This window comes from Equus caballus, chromosome 10, assembly GCF_041296265.1.
Source record: "Equus caballus isolate H_3958 breed thoroughbred chromosome 10, TB-T2T, whole genome shotgun sequence".
NCBI classification, from domain to species: Eukaryota; Metazoa; Chordata; class Mammalia; order Perissodactyla; family Equidae; genus Equus; species Equus caballus.
Window position 1 is genome coordinate 71,578,809 of NC_091693.1, and position 27,438 is coordinate 71,606,246.

The following is a 27,438-nucleotide window of genomic DNA, read 5'->3' on the forward strand; positions in this document are numbered from 1 at the left end:
GGACTGTGTTACTAAGCTCTTCTAGTCAATAGAAACCTAACTTTTTTATTTCATAAAATTATCAAGCCAGAATATTTTTCATGCTCCCTAACTGTGTTTTAGGCATCAGCAATATACTTGGTTTTATTACCAGTTCATTCTCCCCAATCAAAACCCAAGTATGAGCACCAAAATCTCTAGGATATGTATTTGTGGTTAAGCATCAGTGCATTATAATAGAAAGCAGCATCAGACCCTCCATCTTGAGCAACATAAAGTACAGGATTTTTTTTGTGCAACTTAGTCTTGAGGAATGTTTTCTCTCCCATTAGCACTTTTCAGCAGAAAACGCCACCTATTTATAGCTTAATACACTTCAATAATTTAAAACAACTGAAACAATGCGAATGATTTTTTTAAAAGGTTAATAATATTTTTTTAAATATGAAGAAAATAAAAGAGAATGCCTTGAATTCTAATGCTCTCTATTTTCTACAGAGAACATTTTTTTCTTATATATGTGCAAACATCATCAAATATGATTCATAAAACAAATTCTACTTGTGTGCAAGCCTCTAAGTACTTATATGGCTGCTAATGAGATAAAGCTTAACTTTTTTAAAGAGTTGGTCTCCAAACACTGCTAGGTGTTTGGAATCTTAAATCGCAATACTTAATTTCAAGAACTCCATGGGCCCTGCAACAGAAATATCAAGCATATTGATCCACATTCTTTCTTTCTGTATTGTCAATGTCATCTCCTGTTAACAATTTGGAAAATAACTGTTTTTGATAAAAGCTACAAGAGAAAAATACAGTCTCCAAATGAAGTTTAGAAGAGACAAAAATCAAAAAATAACCATGTGCAGAAATATTCTAAATTATTACAGCCTATTCAATGTCTTACACACCAAAAAGTATCAAAACTCTCCATATATAGCCTATCCTGTTCTGCAATGGTTTTTTTCACTAAAATTTATTTCTTGTTCTCTTAAAAGTATTAATCTATTGGAGAGGTGAACCCAGGTACCTGAAGTTTACTGTAAGTGTTCTCTAAGAACATGGTTACCCTTTGACATTGTTCCCAGCACAGCCACAGTTGAAAAGAAGTTAGTACCCATCTCAACCCTAGATAAATAACCCATTCCGTGTCAGGTGTATTTGTTGAGCCCAAATGTTTGCTTTATAGCCCACGCATAATTTTAACTTGCTAATTTGCTGTTTTCTTGTCTAACCAGAGGGTTGACTCAATGGTCACAATGGTTTATGAGCTTGTTTTGCAGAAGAAAAACAATGGTTTTAAGGAAGTTAATGACCATCGGATGATCAGAACCCAGCTGCAGCTGATGCCAAGATGTCTGGTTGCTCAAGGGCTTATCAGGAGTGAAAGAAACATGGACTTTCCCTTTGTTTCCTCAAAACTCCACCTCTCAAGCCTCTTAGCCCTATAAAGAACCCCTGCCTTCTTCTTTTGTTAAGTCGGATCTGAGAGAACCTGCTCTCCTGCCTTCTCATTTTGGCCAATTAGAACAAACCTTTTTCTATCTCTAAGCACTGGTATCTCAGTGATTGGCTTCTACTGGACATCAGTCACGGACCTGAGATTAAGAGGTTTGGCATCAGAGGGAAAAATATTGTATTGTGTTAGAATGTTCAAATCTAAGCATACACCAGAAATAAACACCATAAGAAGCCATCTGGTTAATGATATAAAATCTTTATGTTTTAATCACAAGAGACTTTATACACATTATAGTGTTAAAAGTCTAACATTCTGGTGGGTTTAGTTGTTTGCTATACTTTTTTAAATGTTTTGTTTGCTAGGTTGGAATTCTACATATTTTTAAAACCCAGTACAATTAGAGTACAGAAATGATATTATTTTAAAAAGTAAAAAGAAAGAAAAATAGATTGTAGATATCTCTAATGCAATAGCTTTTTAAAAAATTCATTAAATGCTTTCAACATTATCTCATGATTACAGCTAATTGTACTGCTCTTTTTTCTTCATTAAAAGTCTGCCACCTTAATAATGTGCTATTGATGTTTTTATTAAAAGAAATCGTTGTTCTCCTGTTTCTAACACATTTTCTTTCACTTTCCTTTCAGATGTTTCTATGACTGTAATAACTTTTCTATCAGAAATATTCTGGTTCAATAGTTTTATTAAATAAAAAGGCTGAGTTTTTAACTCCTGAGAAGCATATTAACAAATGCCTATGCAAACAGATATTAAAGAAAATGACTGTTGAAAAAACTGTTATACAAAAGGAGACATAGATGTAAAATTTTAAATCATTTTAAAGCATTAAGAGTTTTGACCAGTAGAAAATTGTGTCACTTATAGTGATTTTTCCAAATGCAATAATCTACATACAAAAATGTTCATGTAGGGGTCAGCCCGTGGCTCAGTGGTTAAGTTCACTTGCTCTGCTTTGGCAGCCTGAGGTTCGCAGGTTCTGATCATGGGCACCAACCTACACACAGCTCATCAAGCCATGCTGTGGTGGCTAGTTCTAGAAGAACTAGAATGATTTACAACTTGGATATACAACCATGTACTGTGGCTTTGGAGAGAAAAAAAGAGAAGGAAGAGCAGCAACAGATGTTAGCTCAGGGCCAATCTTCCTCACCAAAAATAGGTATACTTAAAAAAAAGCATAGGTATTTAATATATAGTTCTATGAATTTTGAAAATTGCATATGCCCCTATAACCTACATCTCTATCAAAATATAGAATATCCCCATTGTACCAGAAAGATCTCTCGTGGTAACTTTCAATGGTTTTAATTAACATATTTTTAAAAACTGTCAAATTGACTTGTAAAAGACACAACTATGTGCTACATGCAAAAAATAGATCTATGTGATCTAAAAGTATGAGATGAGCAAATTGGTAAAAATATATCAGGTTAATAGAAGAAAAGAAAACAAGGCATCCAATATTAGTATTAGTCAGCTTTAAATATCAGGTACTGCCGTCTAGTGGGTAGAGACCAGGGATGCTTCTAAACATTTTACAATGCACAGGACAGTTCCCATCTCCTCCAGTAAAGAATTATCTGGCCCAAAATTTCAATAGCACCAAAGTTGAGAAGATTTGATGAATATCAAACTCCATACCCCAATAATAGAAAAAAATACTGTGCCTTAGAACATTTCTTAAGCATAATTGATATTTTAGAAATAAATAAATGATAGTATAATTGACCACATCCTAATACACAAAGCAAATTCAATAACATTCTCAACTTTCAGATATATACCATATTTTCCGAACAAAGAGCAGTTTCAAACTCTCTGAAAATTTAATATCTCTCTTTTGAAACATTCTTCTGCTAAGAAGAATCAAGACGGAAACTGTAGAACAATTTTTTAAAGTTTTTTGAGAAAACACTATATACTAGCAGAAGAAACCAATACTTCAATTTTCAGATGATAAAGAATGCAGATAGGTTAAGTACCAAGTAAAGAAACTTGAAAAGGAACAAAACATTAGTATACCTAAGACAGTTGGAAAAGTGGAATTCCCAAAATAAAAGTAGAAATTAATGATTTAGAGAACAGGAAAAAGAAAAACTACAAATGCAAGAGCAGATGCTTCGAAAAAGAGAAACCATAAGAAATTTAAAACTATCTAACAATTTGTTGAAAAACAGGGGATGCAGAAATACACAAAATTAGAATGACCTATTTGCAAATTGTCTTAGTCAGCCTGAGCAGCTATAACAAAATACTGTGAACAGGGTGGATTATGAACAACAGAGACTGTCACTGCTCTGAAGCCTGGAAGCAAAGTCAGATTCTGGTGAGAGCTCTCTACAGGTTGCAGGCTGCTGACTTCTCCGTGTATCTCCACCTGGCAGAGAGCAGAGAGAGAAAGCAGGCTCTCTTGTGACTCTTATAAGGGCATTAATCCCACTGTGGAGGGCTCCATCCTCATGACCTCATCTAACCCTAACCCCCTCACAAAGGACTACCTCCTAACACCATCAATTAAGGGGTGAGGTTTCAACAGATGAATTTGAGAGGGATACAAACATTCAGTCCAGAACACAAATAATTGCAGATTCCAGGAAAAGACAAGAGCAATGCGAGAATCATTTCTTTATCTCTATGCAAGTAGATGTGGAAACAATATGAAATGATTGGTTTTCCATGTATATATAGAAACTAATTTAATATTCATTCTTGATTTAAATAATTATAATAATAAAATAGCATTATAATTAATTAAAAAACAAGTGACATTTCCATTAAGGTCAGGAAAAAGATAAGGATGCTCAGTATGACTTGATATTGTCATGAACATTCTGACAAGAAAAAGTGTTATGATTTGCATAATTTCCAGGTGTTATCAGGTACCTTGAAATTCTAAGAAACAATGGAAATGATATTAAACATAAGATAATGCAGGGGTCGGCCCAGTGATGCAGTGGTTAGGTTCTGCTTCAGTGGCCCAGGGTTCACTGGTTCAGATCCCGGGTGTAGACCTATGCACCATTTGTCAAGCCATGCTGTGGCAGGCGTCCCACATATAAAGTAGAGGAAGATGGGCATGGATGTTAGCTCAGGGCCAGTCTTCCTCAGCAAAAAGAGGAGGGTTGGCAGCAGATGGTAGCTCAGGGCTAATCTTCCTCAAAAAAACAAAAAAAAGATAACGCAGTAAGATGGTTGATTGATTGCAATAGTGATAGAATATTAATATTTTGATGTTCAAATATAGTAAATGAGAAAATACACTGGACGAAAAGATACGTTCTGAAAATAGGCTTACCAAAAATATATAGAAATTTATCTGCACATTAAAAACTGTTCTAAGGTACACAGAAAACAATCAATAAATGAAAAAAGTAAACCACATTCTTAGGGGCAATATCATAAAGATGTCATTTACCCCCAAATTAATCTATAAATGTAACTTTATCAGAGTAAAAATAACAGTTTTATTTGCAATGTGAAAAATTGATTTTGATACATGTGGAAAAATTATCATGCAAAAATAACCTGTTAAAATGTCATAAAGAGGAATAATTTGAGCATAATGACCCAGCAGATATTAAAATGTATGGAAAGACTAGAGTAATTAAAACAGTTTGGTAAAGCTGTAGAAAGAGAAGGATAAATCAGTGAAATTGGATAAAGTCATAAGTGCCTTGATAATTTGGTAAATGATAAAGAAGGCATTTTAAAGCAGTGTGGAAATGAATTATTTAATAAATGATATTGGGATAATATGCTATCCAACTGTAAAAAAGAAAAGAAAAAAACTTTAAGCTGTGCAACATTTTACACCAAAGAAATTCTTAAGTGGACAAATATTTAAATACAAAAAATAGATGGTTAATGTATGCAAGATATAATAGCCAGAATCCATAAAGAAAATGCTTTAAAAATATTTGTGTGGGGAAAAATCATCTAATTCCAAATTATAAAAGCCAAATAATACATTTTTTTAAGACAAATAAAAAACAAAAGACTAATTTCCTAATACACAAAGAACAATCGGTAAATAAACAATCTACAAATCCAAAAGCAAATGTCAAATCTATGAAGGCAGTCTGGGGAGAGAGGAAACCAACAACAACAGAAGGAAATAAGTCATAAGTCTGAGTCAAAGATTAAACTTGTCCCCTGACAGACCTAGAACTAGCTGGGAGGGCGACCTTGGATCTGCCTTCACACGGTAATGTTGCTTTTGAACCTGCAGAGTGAAGATAAACGTGGGATGTGAAGCACTAGGAGTCGAATTTCACCAGGAAGCCCCTGATCTGAATCACAGCTGAGAAAGCTACGATTCCCTATGGTGGTTCTGGGCCTGTGTGATTATTACGTAAAAAACACGGCAGAAACCAAGTTTACAGCTTCTGGGGCAAGGCAAACTACCTTGATCTCACCCTTAGGAGATGAATGCTCCACGTGTGGCTGAAGAGTCGGGGTGTGGAGATAAGAAAGCTGCGTGTAGCACCTGTGTTATGGGGACTTTATGGAGTCTGCGCATGGGAGCTGCAGAAAAATGAAGATGCTGTGTGTGCTGTATTGTCCATCCAGGATCCATCTATGAAAGCTAAACCAGCATGATATCGCATCAATGTTATTGTAGCTTGTTTGGATTATCCTTCTGAACTTGTGGTCAGTACTAGTGGTGGGACATATCTATGAGTCACCCTCAAACTGAAAGAATAATGAGAAATTATTTTTACCTATCAGATCAGCAAAGATTAATAGTCATGGTGAAAATATGGAGAAATAGATATCGTCATACATGTTTTAGAAGCATCCTTTGGTAATATCTATAAAAATCAGAAATGTGCAAACCCTTTCCCCAGCCTTTCACTTGTTAGAATTAATCCTACAGAATAACAATTACATGTGCACATGAAATATATGAATAGGCATGTGGCTTTTAGTATTGTTTCTAATGGAAAACTTTTCATCTAAAAAGTTCAGAATTAACTTTAATATTCATGATTACATTAATCTTTAAAAAATCATGGTATATATATTTGACAAAATGTTAAACAAACATTTAAACATAATGCCAAGAATCTTGAAATATACATGTATAGAAAAGAATAGCAAGAGATATTTTATGGGAAAAGCAAAATATAAAATGATGTAAATATACTTTTTCATCAATTTTTAAAAATATACACATACACCTGTTTTACCATGGAGAATTTCTTGATGGACATACTAAGACTATTGGCTATTTGAGGATATAGGACTGAGCATCCAACGTAGCAAATGTGTTCGTTTATTCATCTGAAATCCTTCGATATAATTTGTCTTTATCATGAGCACGAGCCACCTGAATATTGAATATATACATATAAATATATCTTTAAAAATGTTCTCGGAGTTGAGGCTATTCTCAGAATTGAGAAGAACATACTACATTTGAAGAATACAAGTTCACTGAGACTTAGTCTGTAATATACTCATTAATTTCTCTTTATATATGTGATAAATTGATTACATTAATGGCCTCGAGTGCATAAGGTAGAGATACATTAGTGAATTATCTTTTCTCCAAACAGTAGCAATAAAAAAAATGTTCTTATGAGACCATCTGAATACGCATTTGAAGATGTCCGCAATTAATTCAAGAATAGTTGCTACTGCTCTTTATTAATACTGGATGCAAACACGACTACAAAAATTAGAAGGAATTAGGCAATCTCTGCATACCAAAAGCCCAAATACAATCATTAATTTTATTCACAGTTGGTACAAAAGAAACTTTGGTTTGCATATTGATTTAAGATTCTTTGTGTCAATGAAGTATAGCCAAGCATGGGAAGTCACTGATTTATCATTTTTCTCTACAAAAAAAAGCAAAACAATTTATCATCACACTATCTCAAACAGGATCCCCAGAGGGATTCTCATTTCAACTCCTTAGCAAAGAAAACGAACACAATAACTGCATCCTCCCAAACGCAGTGTGTTCCTTTACAGCAGCGGACAGCGTTCTTCAAAGGACTGACGTAAGGGACACAAAATTTCTGAACCTCTTTTGTTTTGAGGCTACTTCACCAGAAGGTGACATTCTAATTTTTCTGATATTTTCTTATAAATTAACTGAGAACTAATATTAATATTTATCCCATTAATATAACAGAATGAAACACAAAACCCAAATCATCAACTTCCAGTAGAGCTTTTGCATTTAGTGTCTATAATATATATTATATGTAATATATAATAATGTCTATAATATGTATCACATGTTATTTAGAATGTGTTACACCACAAGGGAAGAACTTCTGGAACTCTAACAATCAAAGATGCTATGTCTGTATGACAGGTCATATTTGTTGGGAATATTTGGTTCTGTTTTGAGGAAGAAAGAAATCACTCCAGTTTAGGACCTTATTTTATTCTTCTGTGTTTCTGCTCCAGGGGCCAGTGTTGTGCCGGTTTGTAGAAGAGTCTCAAGTCATGCTAGTGGAATGAATCGATGGCATTTACTTAATTAGGGAATTGAAAGAGGTCTTTTTTTTTTTTTTCTTATTTTTATGTGACACGGACACACATCCAATGGGAGACATTCTCTGGGATGAGATGCTGGCAGCAATATTGATAATAAATCCATCAAAAGTACAAAGAAAGGGATGGATAGGAATCTCTGGTTAGCTCAAAACTAGTTTATCATCTGAACACTCCTATCCTTATTGTTACTCTAGCTTTCTTTTCATGCACTATGCTATTTTAGTTTCATTAGGGTTCTCATAGTTTTGTTTTCAAATATATATAAGTGAATACAAAAATCAATGGCTCTCTTTAAGTCTCATTGTGGAGGTCCAACAGTAGAACTGACCAGGAGACTGACTGAGGGCAGAGTGGGTGGTAACACTTCAGTGTTTTATAGGGCAAGAATTCAGAGTCACCAAATCACCAAGGTAGAATCCTTGGAGAAGCAAGGAAGACCCTCAAGGGTTTAGGAGGAGGTGCTGAATGCTGTATCATTTCATTGTGCATTTGCAAATCATGGATGAATAGATGAAGAAGTCCTACAATTTTCTACATACACAATGAACCACAATTGTTTAACTATCTAGCCAACAATTCTCACCATACAGTACATAAAACACCTTAACAATGAAAAGATGAGATATATATTATAGTACTCATATCTTAATTAACCAATACTCAATGGAATGTCTTCCAGAGGAATGTTAGATTCATCATTCAAAGACTAAGGTACAATATTTCACCAGATACCAAAAAAAATTCCTAATAACAAAAAGAAAGTGTCTTCCAAAGTTAGAGACAAATTTGAATTCACTTGGATTTAGAAAGCCTTATATTTTAGTCTGTTATTACATTCAAAATCATGTTGAGTAGTTTTTCTGGAGAAAAAAATAGTTTTTGTTTTCTTCATATGTGAATAATAAACCAGACCAATACACAAAGATACAAAAACAAAACAATAACACAAATGTGGGCTCCAAATTTCTTGGAAGCTAATTAGCTTTAAAAAATAAGGTGTTTTAGGGGCTGGCCCTGTGACATAGTGGTTAAGTTCTGCACGCTCTGCTTTGCTGGCCCAGGTTTGTGGGTTTGGTTCCCAGGCGCAGACACACATCGCTCATCAGCCACACTGTGACAGTCAGCCACATAGAGAATAGAGGAAGACTGACAACAGATGTTAGCTCAGGGTCAATCTTCCTCACCAAAAAAAATAAATAAATAAGGTGTTTTGAACCATTGAGAAAGCATAAGATTCAGAAAGAAAGGCTCTATTCTGCAAATGAACCACTTATTTATAGCTCTTATATTATGCTTTTACATATGTATTACAAGTATCAGGTCTTTAGTATATGGCACTTACTATCTAGAAATAGTGAAATCCTCTAGAGAGTAGAAAGTTAAAGTATTTTTTGGAAAAGTCAAAAGTATTTTTCACATTTTTACATTTATCAAGTCTTCTAAATCTATTCATATTGGGAAATACAAATCTTACAACCAGGATGGTGGCAACTTCATTGCCTTGCTCATTTTTAAACCACTTTTAATTCATCTCATACGCTAAGTTAATCCCATTTATTTTCTGATTTTTAAAAATTTATTTAAACTGTTATTTCCTTGTTTTCTTTAAGTAAATGCATCCTTAATAGAATTTCATGTAACCTTCAGTATTAAGAAAAAATTTTAACTGCCAGTGAAGCAAGTATTTCAAACGATATTAACTTTGGAATATACGTTTTAAAATTAAATAGTAAAAACTGAGATTTTTTAGCAATGAAAATCTTTTCCATTTCAAAGTGCCTTTCTTCTTCTCTGTGCATATTCTAAGGAGTGTTACTACTTAATGCTATAGAATTTCAGCTTTATATTATTACTAAGCTCACTTCAGTAAAATCTGCTGAGAATGGTCTGCATTTTATCAGTGATTTAAGAAAAAATTCCGTACGTTATTTGGAACACTAAGAGTCAGCTAAATTACATTTGAAGCTTTTTTTTCCACAGCAAATTTCAGTTTGGTGGTGGTGTTGACTGTAATTGGCTCTAATTCCACGGCAGTCCGGTCTTCAGGAGCACATTGTTCCTGTGATGAAAATAATTTCAGGACTGTTTTGGAATTATTAGGCAGCCAGGAGCTGTGTAGCCTGATGATGGCTCCATCGACTGTCGCTTGACATGATGGCAGTGTGGCATCTTGCAGTGATGGTGTTAAACACGATTACTGATTGGGGGGGGGGAAATCTGAAGATAAAAGTTTGGAAGATAAGGATTTTTTTTCCATTTTTTATCTTCAAATTATTTAAGCCAAAATCGTTTTAATATGTTCAATATTTTCACTAAGGAAATGCTTTTTAACCAATGCTCAAGGGATATTTAAATTTATGTCTTGATAACAAGAGACACACCTAGGCTCTAACCTTGAACCCCTAGGATTATTGCCAGTAATAGTAAATGACTTGTGCCACAGTAAGCACCCTGAAAATCGTTTGCTGTCTAGGTTGTTATTATAAAATTTCTTTTATTAATTGATATCAACTCATCCTTAGGATAACTTAGCATTGATCAGACCCATCGAAAGCAGCATTTTAATATTAGATATACATCAAGGTCTTTTTTTTTTTTTTAGAGATTTTATTTTTTTCCTTTTTCTCCCCAAAGCCCCCCGGTACATAGTTGTATATTCTTTGTTGTGGGTCCTTCTAGTTGTGGCATGTGGGACGCTGCCTCAGCGTGGTCTGATGAGCAGTGCCATGTCCACGCCCAGGATTCGAACCAACGAAACACTGGGCCGCCTGCAGCGGAGTGCGCGAACTTAACCACTCGGCCACGGGGCCAGCCCCTAAACATCAAGGTCTTTTAAATTGTCATTATATCCTATGTGTTATTGCATATATCCAAACTCTAACCCAGTTTTGACAATTCTTTTTTGAAATGTAACTCAAATTTGTACTTTATTCTCTACTGATACTACCACAATCCTAAAACAGACTGCCAACTAGTAGTAACTCCCTATACTGAATGTTTCCTGTATGCCAGATATTCCCCATTATTCATTTGATTCTCAGAACCACTCATCTAGGCAGCACTTTTAAAAATAATAGCACATACTTAATACAGTCATGCACGACATAATGACGTTTTAGTCATCGATGGACTGCATACAGAGCAGTAGTCCCATAAGATTAGCACCATGTGGTCTACCTATGTAGTAGGCTATACAATCTAGGTTTGTGTAAATACACTGATCCAGAAATAGTAAGCACTCCATAAATCTTATCCATCATCGCCAATTGTCACCATCCTCATTACCATTACCACGTTATACCCGGGGAAACTAACATTCTAAGAGACTAAGTTTTCTAAGGTCAGCCAGCTAGAGTCAGAATTTGAATTCAGATCTACCTGATTCAAAAGCTCCTGTTCTAAATGCCTATCACACCATGTCACTCTGTTTTTATTTTCTCATAATAATTCAACAAATACATTTAATATATTTGAAAGAGATGGTGAAAATATTCAAGAGATATATTCCTTGCTTCTAGGAGCTTATAGTCAACTTGGGGCTATGACACATAAACATACATACACTAAAATATTGTACAAACTAATGTGGCAAGCCAGTGTCTTTTAAATACAGAGAAGATATTAAATAAATTTATGCATTTAAATATCTATAATGCAAAACAGCAAGTGAAAATATTGGGGACTCAGAGGATGAAGATATGACTTCCAGCAGGGGAAAACAAGGAAGGCTTCATGCGGGAGGCAGCTTACCTTTAGGGAGAGCCATTTTTCTAACTCCAGCAACCTATGGGCAGTTACTCGGTTCCTATGTCAATGCTACTTCAAGATCAATGTTCCATCCTTACCACATTCATCAAGTACCTACACATGTTCAAGTACCTACACTACGAGTGGTATGGTATATATCGGTATATAAAGTATTCTACCACTTCCAGGATGCTAACTAACCTCTGTGATTTTCTGTTACCTCTTCTGTAAAAGTGAGAAAAGAAATAAGCTGCAACAATACACTTTCATGCCATTAGTGTTAGTATTAGTAGGAATTCTTATTGTCATCAGTTACAGCTAGTGGAATCCATTTCACTAACCAAGGTGAGTTAGCAAATAAAAAATGGAGCTTAACACAAGGTAAATTAGTAAATACTCATGGAGCATAAGGCAAGTTTTCTGACTCTACTTCCAACTATGTTAATCTATTAAATATAATCCAAACCACGGAGCTTTCCTCAGTCAGAATGTTGTAGAATGCAGTTCTATGTTATCTCTTTCAAACATATTATCCATGTCTCCCCATCCATTACTATTCACCTTAGTAGTCAGTCCACTACACCTCCAAGAGCCATGGTCATTACCATTGTTAGAACTTTGCTCATGTTACTCCACTGGAAGGTAATGTTATTCTTTCTCTTCTAACCAGACCAGGTCTTATTGATACAGATCACAACCTTCCACCATGAAGCTTTCACAACTTGTGAAAAAATTGATCATGCGCATTTCAAAATTCTTGTGACTTTTTTTGTTTATACTACATAATTTAGCATTATATTATTATGTATATATAGCCTTAGTTTCTAATTATTTTATACATTTACATATTTTCTATCAACAAAATTTAAACTTCATCTTTTTAGTCTAATATAGACCTGGGAGAACTTGGCATGTATAATACAATTAAATATATTTTCTTAGTGATTTAATCACTATCTTTCAGATCATAAAGTGAAAGAGCATAAAATATTAGTTGATGTTGTTGTGGATGGTGGAACAAAAAGGATATCAGCCAATTTACCTGCAATAAAGGTACAGTAGCCGGACCAAAATCATTCTGGATGCTTAAATACCCAATATCTTGCTCAAAAAGAGTGGTCAATGTGAGATATTTATTCACTCACTTTTTAACTTGAAATAGTTTTTGAGAATCAATTAGGTGCCTATCGTTGAGTTAGACAATACAGAAATGACTATATCCCAACTTCTGATTCAAACTTTATCGGGATAAAAGTGAGTAAAGGTATAATTGGAATTCAGTGTGGCTGAGTAAAGGTATAATTGGAATTCAGCGGGGATGACAACATGTGACAATTGGGACTGACTCAGTCTTAGAGATTTATGAAGCCTCCCTAGTGAAGGAACACATAACCAGAGTTCCCAAAGAAAGAGATCTGGTATCAAGGTCCTGCAGAAGACAAAAAGAGATTATAGAAAATTTGCAGATTTGTCAGTAGTTCAACATGGCATGCACACAGAATGACTGAGGATGTGAATAAGGAAAATAAAAAGGAGATGAAATGGGAAAAAATAACTGCAGCTCCTACTGGACCTAACTCTAGAAGATAAGCACATATAGTGTAATTTAGCAAAAATCTGCTCTTGACTAAGTATCTAAGAAGAAGGTAAATTAATCATCCATTTGATCAATTCTAGAGCATGTCTAAGAGACAAAGATATTTTTATGCTGCATATTGACGAAGCCATAATATCTTCTGTACTTGAAATTTTTTCTATTTGGTATTTCTCAAATTTAAAAGTAATCCTTGTTTGTTTAAAAAAATAAAGAAGTGTGTATAATGGCAAAGCTAAACATTTCCTCCTCACATGAATACAGCTTTCTTCTAGCTCATATAAATATACAAAAAGGTCTAGGCACAAATCTAGGGCTCATGCTTGTTTGACTTGATTTGTTCCACTTCGTATCTTATAGATACTCTTATATAGCAGTACATTTAGATCTGCTTTCATCCTTTATTCTAGCACATAAAATTTTTATGTTCTGTTTTTTAATTAAGACTTTTTTATTCTCTTTTTCTTGATCTAACTTCAATTTCTCTTCTTTACCCACATTCCTCTCCCTTCAACTCAAGTAACACATGTTAATTTGTACATCCATGCGTGTGCATGACTAGTTTAATCTAATGGGTCGACTTCAGTGAACAGATGAGTGGATTTTCACTTCTTTATGTTATTTCTTCTTAAAGTGGTATAATATTAATATTTTATTTGTCCAGCAATTTTCAAATACAATATTCAAAATGAATTTATATGTCAATTTTACTTTGTGAAGCATATATATCATGCTAGATATATATACTAGAGTTATATATATATATATACTAGATATTTATACTAGAGACATATATATATATGCTTCACAAAGTAAAATTGACATATAAATTCATTTTAAATATTGTATTTGAAAATTGCTGGACAAATAAAACATATATAAAACAGTAACATGTCACTTTAAATATATATAAATATTATATCATTTAAATATAATATACAAATATATATTAGAAAAAATAGCATGAATAATAGTGTCTACTCTCAATTACTAAGCCTTACACACGTGTATACATTTACCTTAGTGTCATTTTTCTTTAACATATTGATTTTCTTGAGAATGATATGCTGTGGTAGTTTTTTAATATTTACTTCACAGCTCTCATTCTCCTGCTGAGTTCATTCTGAAGACTTAATCAATGCTGAAAGCAGATATAATACACTTGCAATGTAGTCAAATCAACCCTTCCTTCCCTCTTTGACTTTTGGGCTAATTATACCCATCATCCTTCTTTCTATGGACACTCTAAACTCAATAGTTGTGGGTGAATAAGTTTTTTTCCCTTTCTTTTTTCAATTTTCTGGATAACTTTCCTTTTTCCATTCTAATTTCTCACTTTAAAAAAAAAAAAAACATAGCTATAAAGTACTCATACCACCTTACTTTTAAAATACCTATTTTTAAAGAGTGTACTATATAAGAACCTTAAAAACCACGAGGTTTTAAAAAATTCAAATGTACTTCTATATCAGTGCTACAGAAACTCACTCATTTTTATCAAGTGCAAAGGTGCATTCATTGGCACCACTATTTTTAACTAAGAGTTTGCACATTTTTTTTCCAGTTAGCTTCCTCATCTGATAATTAGACTTCGTTCTCTAAATTTAGGAAGTTGCTAAAAAGCCTCAGTGATTAAGAAAAATTGGCACTGCAAAGGAAGAGCGCTATCATTGTAAATATTTTACATATTAATATCTGTAATAAAATAATAACACCAACAAATATTTGCATATCTTTTTTTCATTGTGAAAATTGCCAATCTGTTATGTCAGCAGATCCAAATAACAATCCTTGTAATGGAAAGTTATTTTGAAGATATTAAAACTGGAAGTCACACACATTAAAGTCACCAAGATAACTATTTAATAAGAGTGAAAGAGTCTGGAATGTAGTGTCCAAATCCCCAGGACTTTTTCCAGATAATTTCAAAGTTCACAAAATCCTTTGAGTATAATAACTGTCTTTGACAGGAAGCAGCTAAGAATGTTTGAGGAAAATGTTTACATTCTTCCTAAAATATCTCTTAATTTTACAACCAATTATGAAATCATAATATCCATGTATAGGACCAATCAATGTACATTCAAGACAAAAAAGTATATATTGGGCACTTACTGTGTGACAAGCACTGTTCTAGCTGCCAGGGAAGTTTTTAAATACAATTCTTATACTCAAGGAAGTGACAATCTACTGGGGAAGGTGGATCCATAAGAAAATAATTTTATATAGGTTGTAAAATACAATACAGTGTAGTGAATCATCTGACAGAAGGACTCACCTGTGGTTTTGGAGAACAGGAGGGTCAATTGGTTTGACATCAAGAAAATGGGGTGATGTTAAGTATAGGGGTAAGAAGAAAAATGGCTTAATTTAGAACCTACATTCCATGGACTTTTAGAAGATGAGCAGCTGAATTCAAAAGGAAGGTCTTCCCAAGGGATAAAAGATAGAAAAATCATTTTCTTTTAGCCTAGCAATCTCTCACAGCTAATGTGGTCATATACCTTATCGGTTACTAATCTATATCTAAAACAAGCATAAGCTGGGACTGTCCTGTGTAAATCCAGACTTGTGGTTGCCCCAGCGTCTCTCCAGAAAGAGAGACAATATAGTATAAACAAGATCTACAAAGAGCAATATTATTATATTCCTCGTCAGAAGTCACCCTGCCATCCCCCTCCCCTGTGTCGTGTAAGGCTATCATACTGCTTATTTATCCAAGATAAAAAACTAGGCACCCTTCCAGACCTTCCCTATTTCGTCCATACCACCATTAAGATCATCTAAGACATATCTTCTGGTTCCGTTCTCACTCTCCATCACCATTGCCACTATCCTAAACCAGACCTCGTCTTATGACTAGACTTCTTCAATGCCTGCTAGTCAGTCTCCTTTCCTCCAATTCTGCCCTTTGTTCTCCACAAGGCCCCAGATTAACTTACCTAAAATCCATATCTGGTCATGGCTCTCACAAGGACTTTAGGTTTGTGTATATACACGGCTGGCACATAAGGCCTTTCCTGATTTGCCCCACCCACTACTTTGCCTTCTGTCTTGCTTCTTCACTCCCACTCTTTACACTCCAGAGACTTCATAATATATCCCCAAACACAGCAGACCTTTATCCACCTTTGAACTTTTCAACATGCTGTTCCCTCTGGCTGGAATTTCTCTCTCTTTCTTGTCTTGTTAGAGACCTTCAAAACCCTGTCAAAGGTCATTTAATCTCTCTTTTTCTTTGATTATTATAAATGAGAGTAAATTGCTTCCTGTTCTTTGCTGCCATATAAATTGAATAAACATCTATTTCTGCACTCATTGCACTATCTTGCATTTGTTTGTTTGTATGTGCCTTCTCCTCTTGATTGTCACCTATGAGCACAAGGAGGGGAAAAATCATGCCCTGTTCTTCACTGCTTTCCAAAACTGTTGGCTAGTAATTGGCACAAAGCAGGCCGTTAATATATGTGATGAATTTACTCACTGTCAAAACAAGGTAGTATGCATGGAATTAGGTGGCTTATTTGTCAATCGACAATAAACAGGCTCAATTCAGAACGTCTTGTAAATGTTTTCTATCCACAGCTGGAAATATCCTCACATCATTCTTTCTATGAAAATACATTCAAGAAAAGATGTTTAATAGCATTACTAAATATACCTGGATCTGGTGGTAATTTTGCAGATCCTTTTTTTTCAATAAAACTCTCTGCAGAGCAGTAGCATACAGATCATCTCTTCCTAACTATCAACAAAAGCATAAGTCATTTACAATCTTTTGTTTTTAGCATAATCATTTGTGTAATAAGAATGCGTATTTGTTGCCTGACCCTCAAGCAGATGCATTGGTCATGAAAATCCTCTTTTTTAATATTAGTAATCCAACATAGCACAGGGGTGGGCATTAGGAGGATAGAGCAGAAAGGAGGAGCTGTTTTAACATAATTTATGGCAAGTTCACATCGTAATAATTTCATAATTGCAGTCAGATGGACTATTACATATTTATTACTTTTTAGAATAAAAGACAATGCTGCATGCTCCTTTCTAGTTCCCTTGAGTAGATGAATTGTATGATGTCTAGAATGTATTTTGAATTATTCAGAGAGTGGCCAAAGGTATATACAAGTTATTGTGATTTCGCAGTAAAAATCTGAAACTAGTCCACAAACCATAAATTTAACTACTCCGTGAAACTAACAGATTTCGAATCTATTATTTACATTATGCAAAATTCTACAATTTTGACTTGAAACTAAAGAAAGACTGCTAGTTTCACAACTAAGGCTGAGGAGACTAATGAGTTTGTTTTTCTACTTTTTGCCAAACCTACAAGCTGACTCCACAGACTGCATGACTGCAAATGTTTGTGGCATGAGCTCTCTCAGGTTGTCTGCAAAGCCAAGTTTGTCATCCTGAGCTGAGAGTAGGAGCCACAGAGGGCACCAATAGCACCTCCATTCTTGGAGGAAAAAAAATTTACTGTAGAAAAGAAAGGCAGGAAGTCACCTTAACCTCTGGACCTTTAAAATTCTGAAAGAAATACTGAAAATCATGTGCTTTACTGTTCTCTAACAAAAACAGATCAAAATCACCAAACAGTACTTATTCTATATCTCCAGCAAACTTTTAGTAAATTAATGAAAATCCAGAGTTTATATTGAATTATATCCTGTAGGATATTGTTTGGGAGTTTGCCCTTGACTGTGACTGTCTAGTACACCAAAATGAAATCTATTCAGTCATATACCCAAGAAGGCAGCCTAATTTTCATGTTAAAATATTTCGATATTGGGTCATATGGAATTTTGAGGGTCACATACTTTATAATAAGTCAGTTATTTATCTTTTCTTTCTTTTCTTTTAATTACAAGACACGTTGCCATTGTCTCCACATAGACCTGGTTTATTTACAATACCTAAAGACTGAAAAGCAAAAAACAAATAAACAAATGTGCATCAACTCGTGAATGGATATACAAATTGTGGTACATCCATCCAATGGAATACTACTCAGCGGTCAAATGAATGAACTACTGATATATGCAATGACATGAGTAAAGCTCAGGAAAGAATATAGGATAGAAAAATATATTTGAAGAAATAGCAAATGAATATTTCTCAAATGTGGTGAAAAAAGTTCAATCTATAGATTCAAGACACTTGGTGTATCTTAAGCAGGATAATATGAAAAAAACCATACCTCAACACATCACAGACAAATCACCTAATATAAAGGTCAAGAGAAAATCTTAAAAGTATCCAGATTAAAATGACACGTCGCATACATGGTTGCCTATGTAGAAGATCAAAGATAAAAAGTAAACAAATTTCTCATCATAAACAATGCAGATAGAAAGAGAATGTTTAACAATTTTGAGATGTTAAAATAAAGAAGAAACTTTTCACCCCAAATTTTAAATCCATCCAAATTATCCTTTGAAAAGTGAAGGTATCTTAGATTTTTTCTAAGAAAAAAACTGATAGAATTTATCACCAGCAGACCTACAGTAAAAGAAATGTGTAAGAAACTTTTGACTAAAGGAAAATAATGCCAAACAGGAACTCAGATCTACAGAAAGGAAGAAAATTATCAGAAAAAGTATGTGGATAAATATTAGACTATCTATAGTTATGAAATTTTTAACAAGGCAAGAGAGAAGCAGCAAATTTATCTATCCAACATCACCTTCATTGGTCCTTATATCCATACCTTTTCCAGAGTGCATTTTTCTTTAGCTCAACGCATTCTCTTGGAGTTAAACCTTGAAACTTAATTGAATAAGCCTTTACCAATTTCTTCAAATACTTCAAGTTTGTTCTCGAATTACGAACTTCCTTGACTGAACAATAAGAGGTAAAAGCAGACATGCTATTTTAAATATATATATATAAACACTATATATATATGGAAATTACCAAAAATTTTTAAAAATCTTTGTTCTCATTAACTTTTTAAGATAGCTTATATACATTTAAGATGAAGGTATCAAAAAAGCCCACAGAAGCTGGCCCCATGGCCGAGCGGTTAAGTTCGCGCACTCCACTGCAGGCGGCCCAGTGTTTCGTTGGTTCGAATCCTGGGCGCGGACATGACACTGCTCATCAAACCACGCTGAGGCAGCGTCCCACATGGCACAGCTAGAAGGACCCACAACGAAGAATATACAACTATGTACCGGGGGATTTTGGGGAGAAAAAGGAAAAAAATAAAATCTTAAAAAAAAAAAAAAGCCCACAGTATATTTATGAAAGTCCTGTGGAAATTGCAAAGCTCGACAAGGAATCTTTCAATGATAGGACTCAGTCTATCCTAGATCAAATTTAGAAGGTTCAAGGCACCCAAGAATATACTCTTCATAGTAATATTACATTATGCATATTATATACATATATACATATATACTATATATACAATATACAATGCATTATTGTATAATTATGATAATCATTTTATTTAATTAGGAAATTTCTACAAATACTAGACACTAATTTCTAAAGAAGAACCTAACTTAAAGAGCATCTAAACTCACTTTAAAGAGAAACAAAGAGTGACTCTTGAATGTGGATTTTATTGCAAATCTGACTGTGAAGGATTGGCCTAAATTTTAACACCAAGCACCAAATGACGCTATATTTAGACTAAGAATAGTCGTTTTTCTCCTCTACTATCATTCTTCTTTCTCCTCCTCCCTATGTCTCTTTTGAAAATGTTCAAATAAGTTTCTTAGTTTTTTTACATAGACATGATGATATTAACAGCAATTTTTATAATCCAATTCTTCTCTAAATGCATTAAAGTTTAATGTAGTCTGGCAATGGCAATTCTAGCAAAAACATAATCTGCATAAAACATGAGGCAGCATGAAGAAGAGTTATTCAGAAGGGATTCAGGCTTCTGGTGTTAACGCTCACAATTTAATTCTATGCCATGAAAACACACACACGAGTTTACAATTCAGAATTAATGAAAGTTTTGGTGGTGTATCAGTCATATGTCTTTCTTCTATCTAGATACTTTCAATTGCTCAGATCTCAGATACGTAAGTGTAGACCTTGCCAAATCTGACACTGCTTAGGCATGTGCAGGGCAGCATCTTCATGAATCTCAAAATATACTCTTAATATGTTTTATATAAAGGTACACTAACATTACAATAACTCTTTTATTATTAAATGTAGCTCTAATGAATTTAGCCATATCACATATATACAGGGAATTTGCAATGTGCTATATTAATGTAATTATGATCAGCCACCATCTGCCTCCTGTTTTATCCACAACAAATTGCATATAGAAGAGAGGATGCTGACTTGGCGGAATTCAAACTTTTATTCTAAGACTTAGGATCTGAAAAACCATGAAAGGCAGGATGCGACAAGCCATTTCTTGGGGAAAAGAGACCTTTCATTTCCTGCTAGGGTCTAAGGAATCATGCAATCACCTAAACAGAACAGAGATAGTAAATGCATGAACTTACCCACATACCTACAGAACAAGAACAGCTAAAAATGAACTGCTTCTCCCTCACAGATTAAGGATAACAAACATAAACCTAAACTCTTACTAAGCTTGTTCAGCTATTTTATTTTATTTATTTGTTTATTGTTTGATTGGTTTGTTAGCTGGAAAAGTAGCTACGTTGGTGTCTGTTAGTTTGTTTTTAAATTAAACTGTCATCCACATGAGAAGTTAGTCACTTTGACAAATACAATTTTGCTTATCTCTCATACAAGTCACTTAAGTCTCTAATAAACCTAATTCTGAGCTATTACGGAATAGAATGAGTTAGTCAAAAAGGGTTGCTTATGTCTCTCAATTTACTCCCAAGGGTTAATTTCCCAAATTCAGAAGTATGTAGGAGAGAATGAAAAGCAGTGCTGTATAATCGGCTTGGTTCACCCAACTCAACCATACACTAGAACCAAACCCCAATGCGTTGCTCAGGAGTTCACTAGACACGAAGCAGGCAGTGGTCATATTTATGCACCAAAAAACTCAGTGGAGCTCTTTGCAGAAACATTCAACTAATTCAAACCCTTTTTTTCCAGATTTGACTGCACTTTGTTTGTCTCCTGCTGCTTCATCTTGCTTTCCTTGAGCAAGACTGGAAGGAGAGATTTATAGTTGTCTGAATGGAAAGAGAACGCTAAGGAAGTTTCACCTAAACCTGTATTTCTATAAGATTTACTGCTGTTATCTGTAGAAGAATAGATCACTGCAATACAAAGCCTGTAGTTACAATTTGCATATGAAAACATTGTAATGTCAAAGCTGAGCTTCAGCCTGAAATGAAAAAAGACACCATTGGGCTTAACAGAAATGATCCTTTCTGTTACAAGTCTCAAGAGGACCTCCCTGGTGAGACCCCACGCTGATATCCTGTATCAGCTCACCTTGTACAAGTGGATATAAACCACACACAAACGGAAGTCAATTTTATTGTAAATTTTTTCATTGCTGAGATTGACTCACAAGAGGCTCATTTTCTTGTGGGTCCCAAAGGATAGCAGTCACGCTGCGTTGTTTAAGTAAGCTCATTACTGTGGAAGTGATGCCACATAAACTTCCTCTAAAACAATAGATTCCATAGCAGAAACATGCCTCTTTAAACAAGCACTTTAAACCAAAGAGAAGCTCTAGTTACAGCACGAATCAAGACATTTCTTATAAAGACTATAACATAGGCACCAAAGCAGAATTCTTATCTATATATTTTTTAGAGCTTACTCTCTGCTAAGTGATTTAAATGTATAATCTTATTATTGGTACCAGAATACAATTGATACACAAAATGAGTCTCTCTTACTCTAAATTCTGGGCTCTCGTTCAAAGACGCTGCAATCGCTTTAGCTCTGAGAGTTTTCAACCCAATGTGAAGATTTCCTGGACTCCTAGTTCCATATTATCCGGAAGTTTAGCCTCATTCCCAACTCTAGGGTTCTTCTTGCTTCTAGTTACTGGAAATTTAGGAAGACAAGTAACAATTCATGTTGAGTTTTAGAGAGATATTACACCCTAGTGGGTAACAGAGTATGGGCATCGATGATGCCTGGTGCCTGGACATTTATCTGAGAATAGTCAAAAGACCAAGTTCTGTCATCTTCACCAAGCAAACATCTTTGCCTATCCAAAAATGTGACTCTGCACCATCCTCCAGGAGCTCAGGCTCAGGACTCAGACTACTTGGGTAAGAATCTTGCCTCCATCATTTACCAGCTGTGTGAGATTCAATTACATATTTTAATCATTCTAAACTTCAGTTCCACATCTATAAAATGGACAATGTCAAAGAAAAATTACGTCAATGGAGTTGAAAAGGCAAAGACAATTTTATTCAAGACTATTGCAACAGGGGTCAAAACAATTGCAATAGGAATGAGAGATGGAACACAACTCCTCTGGAACAAAAAGCAGGAGCGTTTTTAAGTCCTGGAGTGAGCTAGTGGAAAAGGCCTAGAGGACATGGAGAAAGGTTGGTCAATGTGATTAGGTCATCTGGTTTTGGGGTTTTTTTTTTCAGCCCTAGTGAGATATAATTGACATATAACATTGCATAAGTTAAGGTGTACGATGTGATAATTTGATATATTTATATATTGCAAGATTAACACCGCCACCATCACCTCACATAATTGCCTTTTTTGTGTGTGTGATGAGAACATCCAAGATCTATTCTCTCAGCAACTTTCAAGTATATAATACAGTATTGTTAACTACAGTCATCATGCTGTGCGTTAGATTCTCTAGAATTTATTCATCTTATAACAGAAAGGTTGTAAGCTTTGAGTGACATCTCTCCATTTCCCCAACCCCAGTCCCTGGCAACCACCATTCTGCTCTCTATTATTTCAGCTTCTTTAGATTCTACATATAAGTGAGATCATACAATACTTGTCTTTCTCTCTCTGATTTATTTCACTTAGCGTAACACCCTCGAGTTTCATCCATGTTGTCACAAATGGCAGGATTAGTGGCTGAATAATATTCCATTGTATAAATATACCACATCTTCTTTGTCCATTCATCTGTCGATAGACACTTAGGTTGTTTCTATATTTCGGCTATTGTGAATAATGCTGCAGTGAACATGGGAGTGCAGGTATCTCTTCAAGATCTTATTTTCCTGTTTTCATTTCCTTTGGATATATACTCATAAATGGGGTAGCTGGATCATGTGATAGTTCTACTTTTATTTTTTTTTTTGTTTGGATGAAGAAGATTGGCCCTGAGCTAACATCTGTTGTTAATCTTCCTCTATTTTGTATGTGGGATGCTGTCACAGCATAGCCTGATGAGCTGTGTGTGGGTCTCCACCCAGGTCCAAATCTGCGAACCCCAGGCCACCAAAGTGGAGCTTAACCTCAACACCTACTGGGCTGGCCCCTCTTTTTAATTTTTTGAAGAACTTCCATTCTGTTTTCCATAGTGGCTGTAGCAGTTTATATACCCACTTGTTTTTCCACATACTTACTAACATTTGTCATCTCTTGTCTTTTGGATGATAGCCATTCTAACAGGTGTGAGGTGATATCTCACTGGTTTTGATTTGCCTTTCCCTGGTCATTAGTAATACTGAGCATCTTTTCATGTGCCCCTTGGCCATCTTGGTCAGGAGATAATAGTAGCTGCTGTGGTTGCTGTGAGGATTGAGACTAATAATACCTATCAACCTATCATCATTGTGGTTGACATATAGTAAAGATTCAAAATATAATAGCGGTTATTTATCATTATTATTACTTCCAATCCATATTAATCTCTATTTTCTCTCCCTTCACTACCATTTTCTACTCCTCCTTTTGTTATCCAACACAGATTTTGGACATTTCATTGTATGAACAACCCTCCATCCTCAACGTCTGTACAGACCATTTTTCTTCAGTATTCTCTGGCTTTCTGCTTAGATAATCTAGGCAAGAGATTGTCAAACTCTTTTGGTCTGTTGTGTCTTTAGCGTTTCAGTATTTTTTTTTACAGCAAACTTAAGCCAAATGAAATACCTTACAGTTCTATTTATTAAGGAATTAGATTCAAATAATTTAATAAGTGTTTACATCCTAACAATTTAGTAGCCATTTGAAAAAATAATAAAAAAATTAAAATATAATAGTTTTATTTTAATTTCAAATAACCATGGTTACTTGCTAATGGGGTGTGTGTATCTGTGCTCTGCACAACTTCTCAAACAATGGAGTAAGATTGTACAATTCCATCTTCAGTTTTTTCTACATTGTTTTTTAAAGCAATATTTTATCTTTATCCCAACAACCACTGAAAACCTAGCTTTGCAAAGATAAGATATCATCAAAAGGAAGGTAGCACTATCTAATGTTGAAACTATGAACTACCTGAGTTTCAAACATTAGCCCAAACATCACTTTCCTGATATTGACAATTCTTATCATATCTCACTTGTCTGTACCACTATCACTCTGTGAATACATTATAAAGGCACTTTCAAAACATATGATAATGTTTAGCCCAATAGGAAGCATTTATTATTAGCCCAATAAATATTTGTTGAAATGATGAACTACAAATGAATAAACACGTCAACTTAGTCAATGGAGAAATGTTATGCAAATCTCCTTGTTAAGATCATAAACTAGAATGAAGCTGTCTTCTAGAATGAGTTTCCAGAGAGGTTGGCCATTTCTTTGGGGGAAAGCTGCCTTAATACATTTAGCAGAAAACCTTACTTGATAACAGGATGCATCCTCTGAAAGCAAAACACAACTACATGCAGAGGTTCACAATTCAAACGTTGACTCTCATTCTCATCTCATCATGCTCTATCTATGCCAGTGGTCAACCAACCCAGTCTAGTACTGCTATAATAACGTACTTCAGTACTCTCAATTTTCAACAAAGGCTGCTATACTGTAAGGTGCTACCATGCTAAATATATATTTTTTCCTTAAACAAGACTCCAAACCAGCAGAATGAGAGTCCTAGGGTTATCTGAGAACCGTTGCTCCTATGTTGTGGTCTCTGAAAAACTGACAAAGCTTAGAAGTCTGTGAATCAGAAACCTAAGCAAACGTCAGAGACCAGGCTTTCAGATACTGCAAGAGCAAAAATTCATCCTAACCAAGCGTGCTTCCAGTAAGGTACATAAAATCACTGGGTATTATAAAGGGGATTTTGCCCTTTGAGCCCAGGTAGCAGACCATAGCAATGAACTACTATTCAACCTTGTACACTCCATCCAACCAGGAAATTATTAAAAACTCTTGCTTTCTTGCCTAAGGAAATTGAGAAATCTGGAGAGGTATGATCTCAGCATCACATAGACTGCACATGTGATGGTCTCAAACTCCTCCTCAATGAAATTATAAAATTTTAGTCTCTTAAAATGTTTCAATAATTTTTCTACCATATTAGTCAAAGCCCTGGTATTCTTTGTGTGCGAAAAGTGGGATGAACTTTGTGGAGTTTCTGTGCAATCACCATTGAAATTCTTTCCCTGGGACCTCTAAATCCCAACCCTTTGGATCATTTATAGGATGCCCAGATTGTCCTCAAGTTGGACTTCTGAGGAATAAATCAGAGAGTTTAAGTGGAAAACCGCCTTCCAATTATAATTAGGCACATCAGAAGTCTGATTAGGAATGTTGATTCTTGGTGTATGCCACTACTCTCAAACTGAGAGATTTCCCCCATCTCTATGATTGAGATTCATGATTCAATGCAAAAAACAGACAACTAACCACTTAGCCACAAAATCTGAGGATGCTTATAGCAATACTCCCTATTCATATTCAGAAAACTTCCAGATTGACTGAGTACAGCTATGAGCCAACTGACAGTCAAGAAAAAAAGGAATGAAGGAAGGAAGAAAGAGAGAAAGGGAGGGATGGAGGGAGAGAGGATGGAAGGATGGAAAGAAAGAAGGGAGGAAGAATGGAAAGAGGAAAAAGAACTAAGAGCATTCAATTTTTCAGGTTTGTAGATAACTATGAGTATCAGTTTAACACTGTTTATTATTGCTAAATTTTTCTCAGATGCTCCCTTCTATGGATATCTAGCAAAATGAAAGTACTCTTTTTGAATCACTAGCTATTGAAAAGGATTACAAGAGCATGGAATGATGCTCCCTTCTGAGTACACAGCCACACAGACAGCCCCATGGAGCACTTTGGCATGTAAGCTTGGTTAGAAGTACTCCATCTCACAAAAACGGTTAAAATATCCATCCTTGGGGGTCCTAAGTTTTTCAGATCATTAATTTATTCAGTTAACTATTCATTCATTTATTCAGTCAATAGTTGAGAACCTTTTCTGCGCAAGGTACTAAGCTTGGTATTGGAGATACAAGAGTGAAAAGGTCTCAAGAAGCTTACACTATAATGGAAGTTTGATTAGTACTGCCTTTAGATCTGAGCCCCACACTATGGAGGGACCCACATATAGCAAACACAAAAACAACTCAGGCATTAAAGGACACATGAATGCATTTTACTCTCAGGTTCTTGTGTTTAGTATTGACTCATAGCAACGTATAACCCTAAACTCCATTCAGGTCCCAGGGAAACACTTCACATCTTATGCCCTGTCCTCAAAACCAAAGTCTGCTGTGTCTGAATGCGGTGAAGGCTTGCGTGTTATGCTGCTGCTGGCAGTGTTAGAGGGGAGAGACATTGCTCTGGAGTGTGGAGGGCATTTAAACAGCCCACGACAAATTTAGGTAAGAGAAAAGCGAACAACTGAATTGTACACCCTTCCTTACAGATGGTATGATGTAGGATAGTCTCTTACACAACAAAGAATGCTTTCGAGAATTGCTGAGTCTTCACTTTCTTACTGAAGACCTGTTTCAATTCTTGCTTCCAAAGGTACTCATAATTAGCACTATATTCACAGGAGTTTCCCATGGCAGCTGAGGAATATTTAGCAATATTTAACAAGTCATATTACTCTAATTTGTGTCCATGTAGGCCAGATGTTACATACTTGGAGTGTGTTAGAGCTTCGTTACATTGGCAAGTAGATGGAAATTGAACATCAGAATTTCTAATAATTTTCTTCTTATAAGAATATTTAATAAGATTTCACAATTTAAAAAATTGAACTAAAAAATTTAGCTACATTTAAATAATTTTGACCTTAACTTTTATT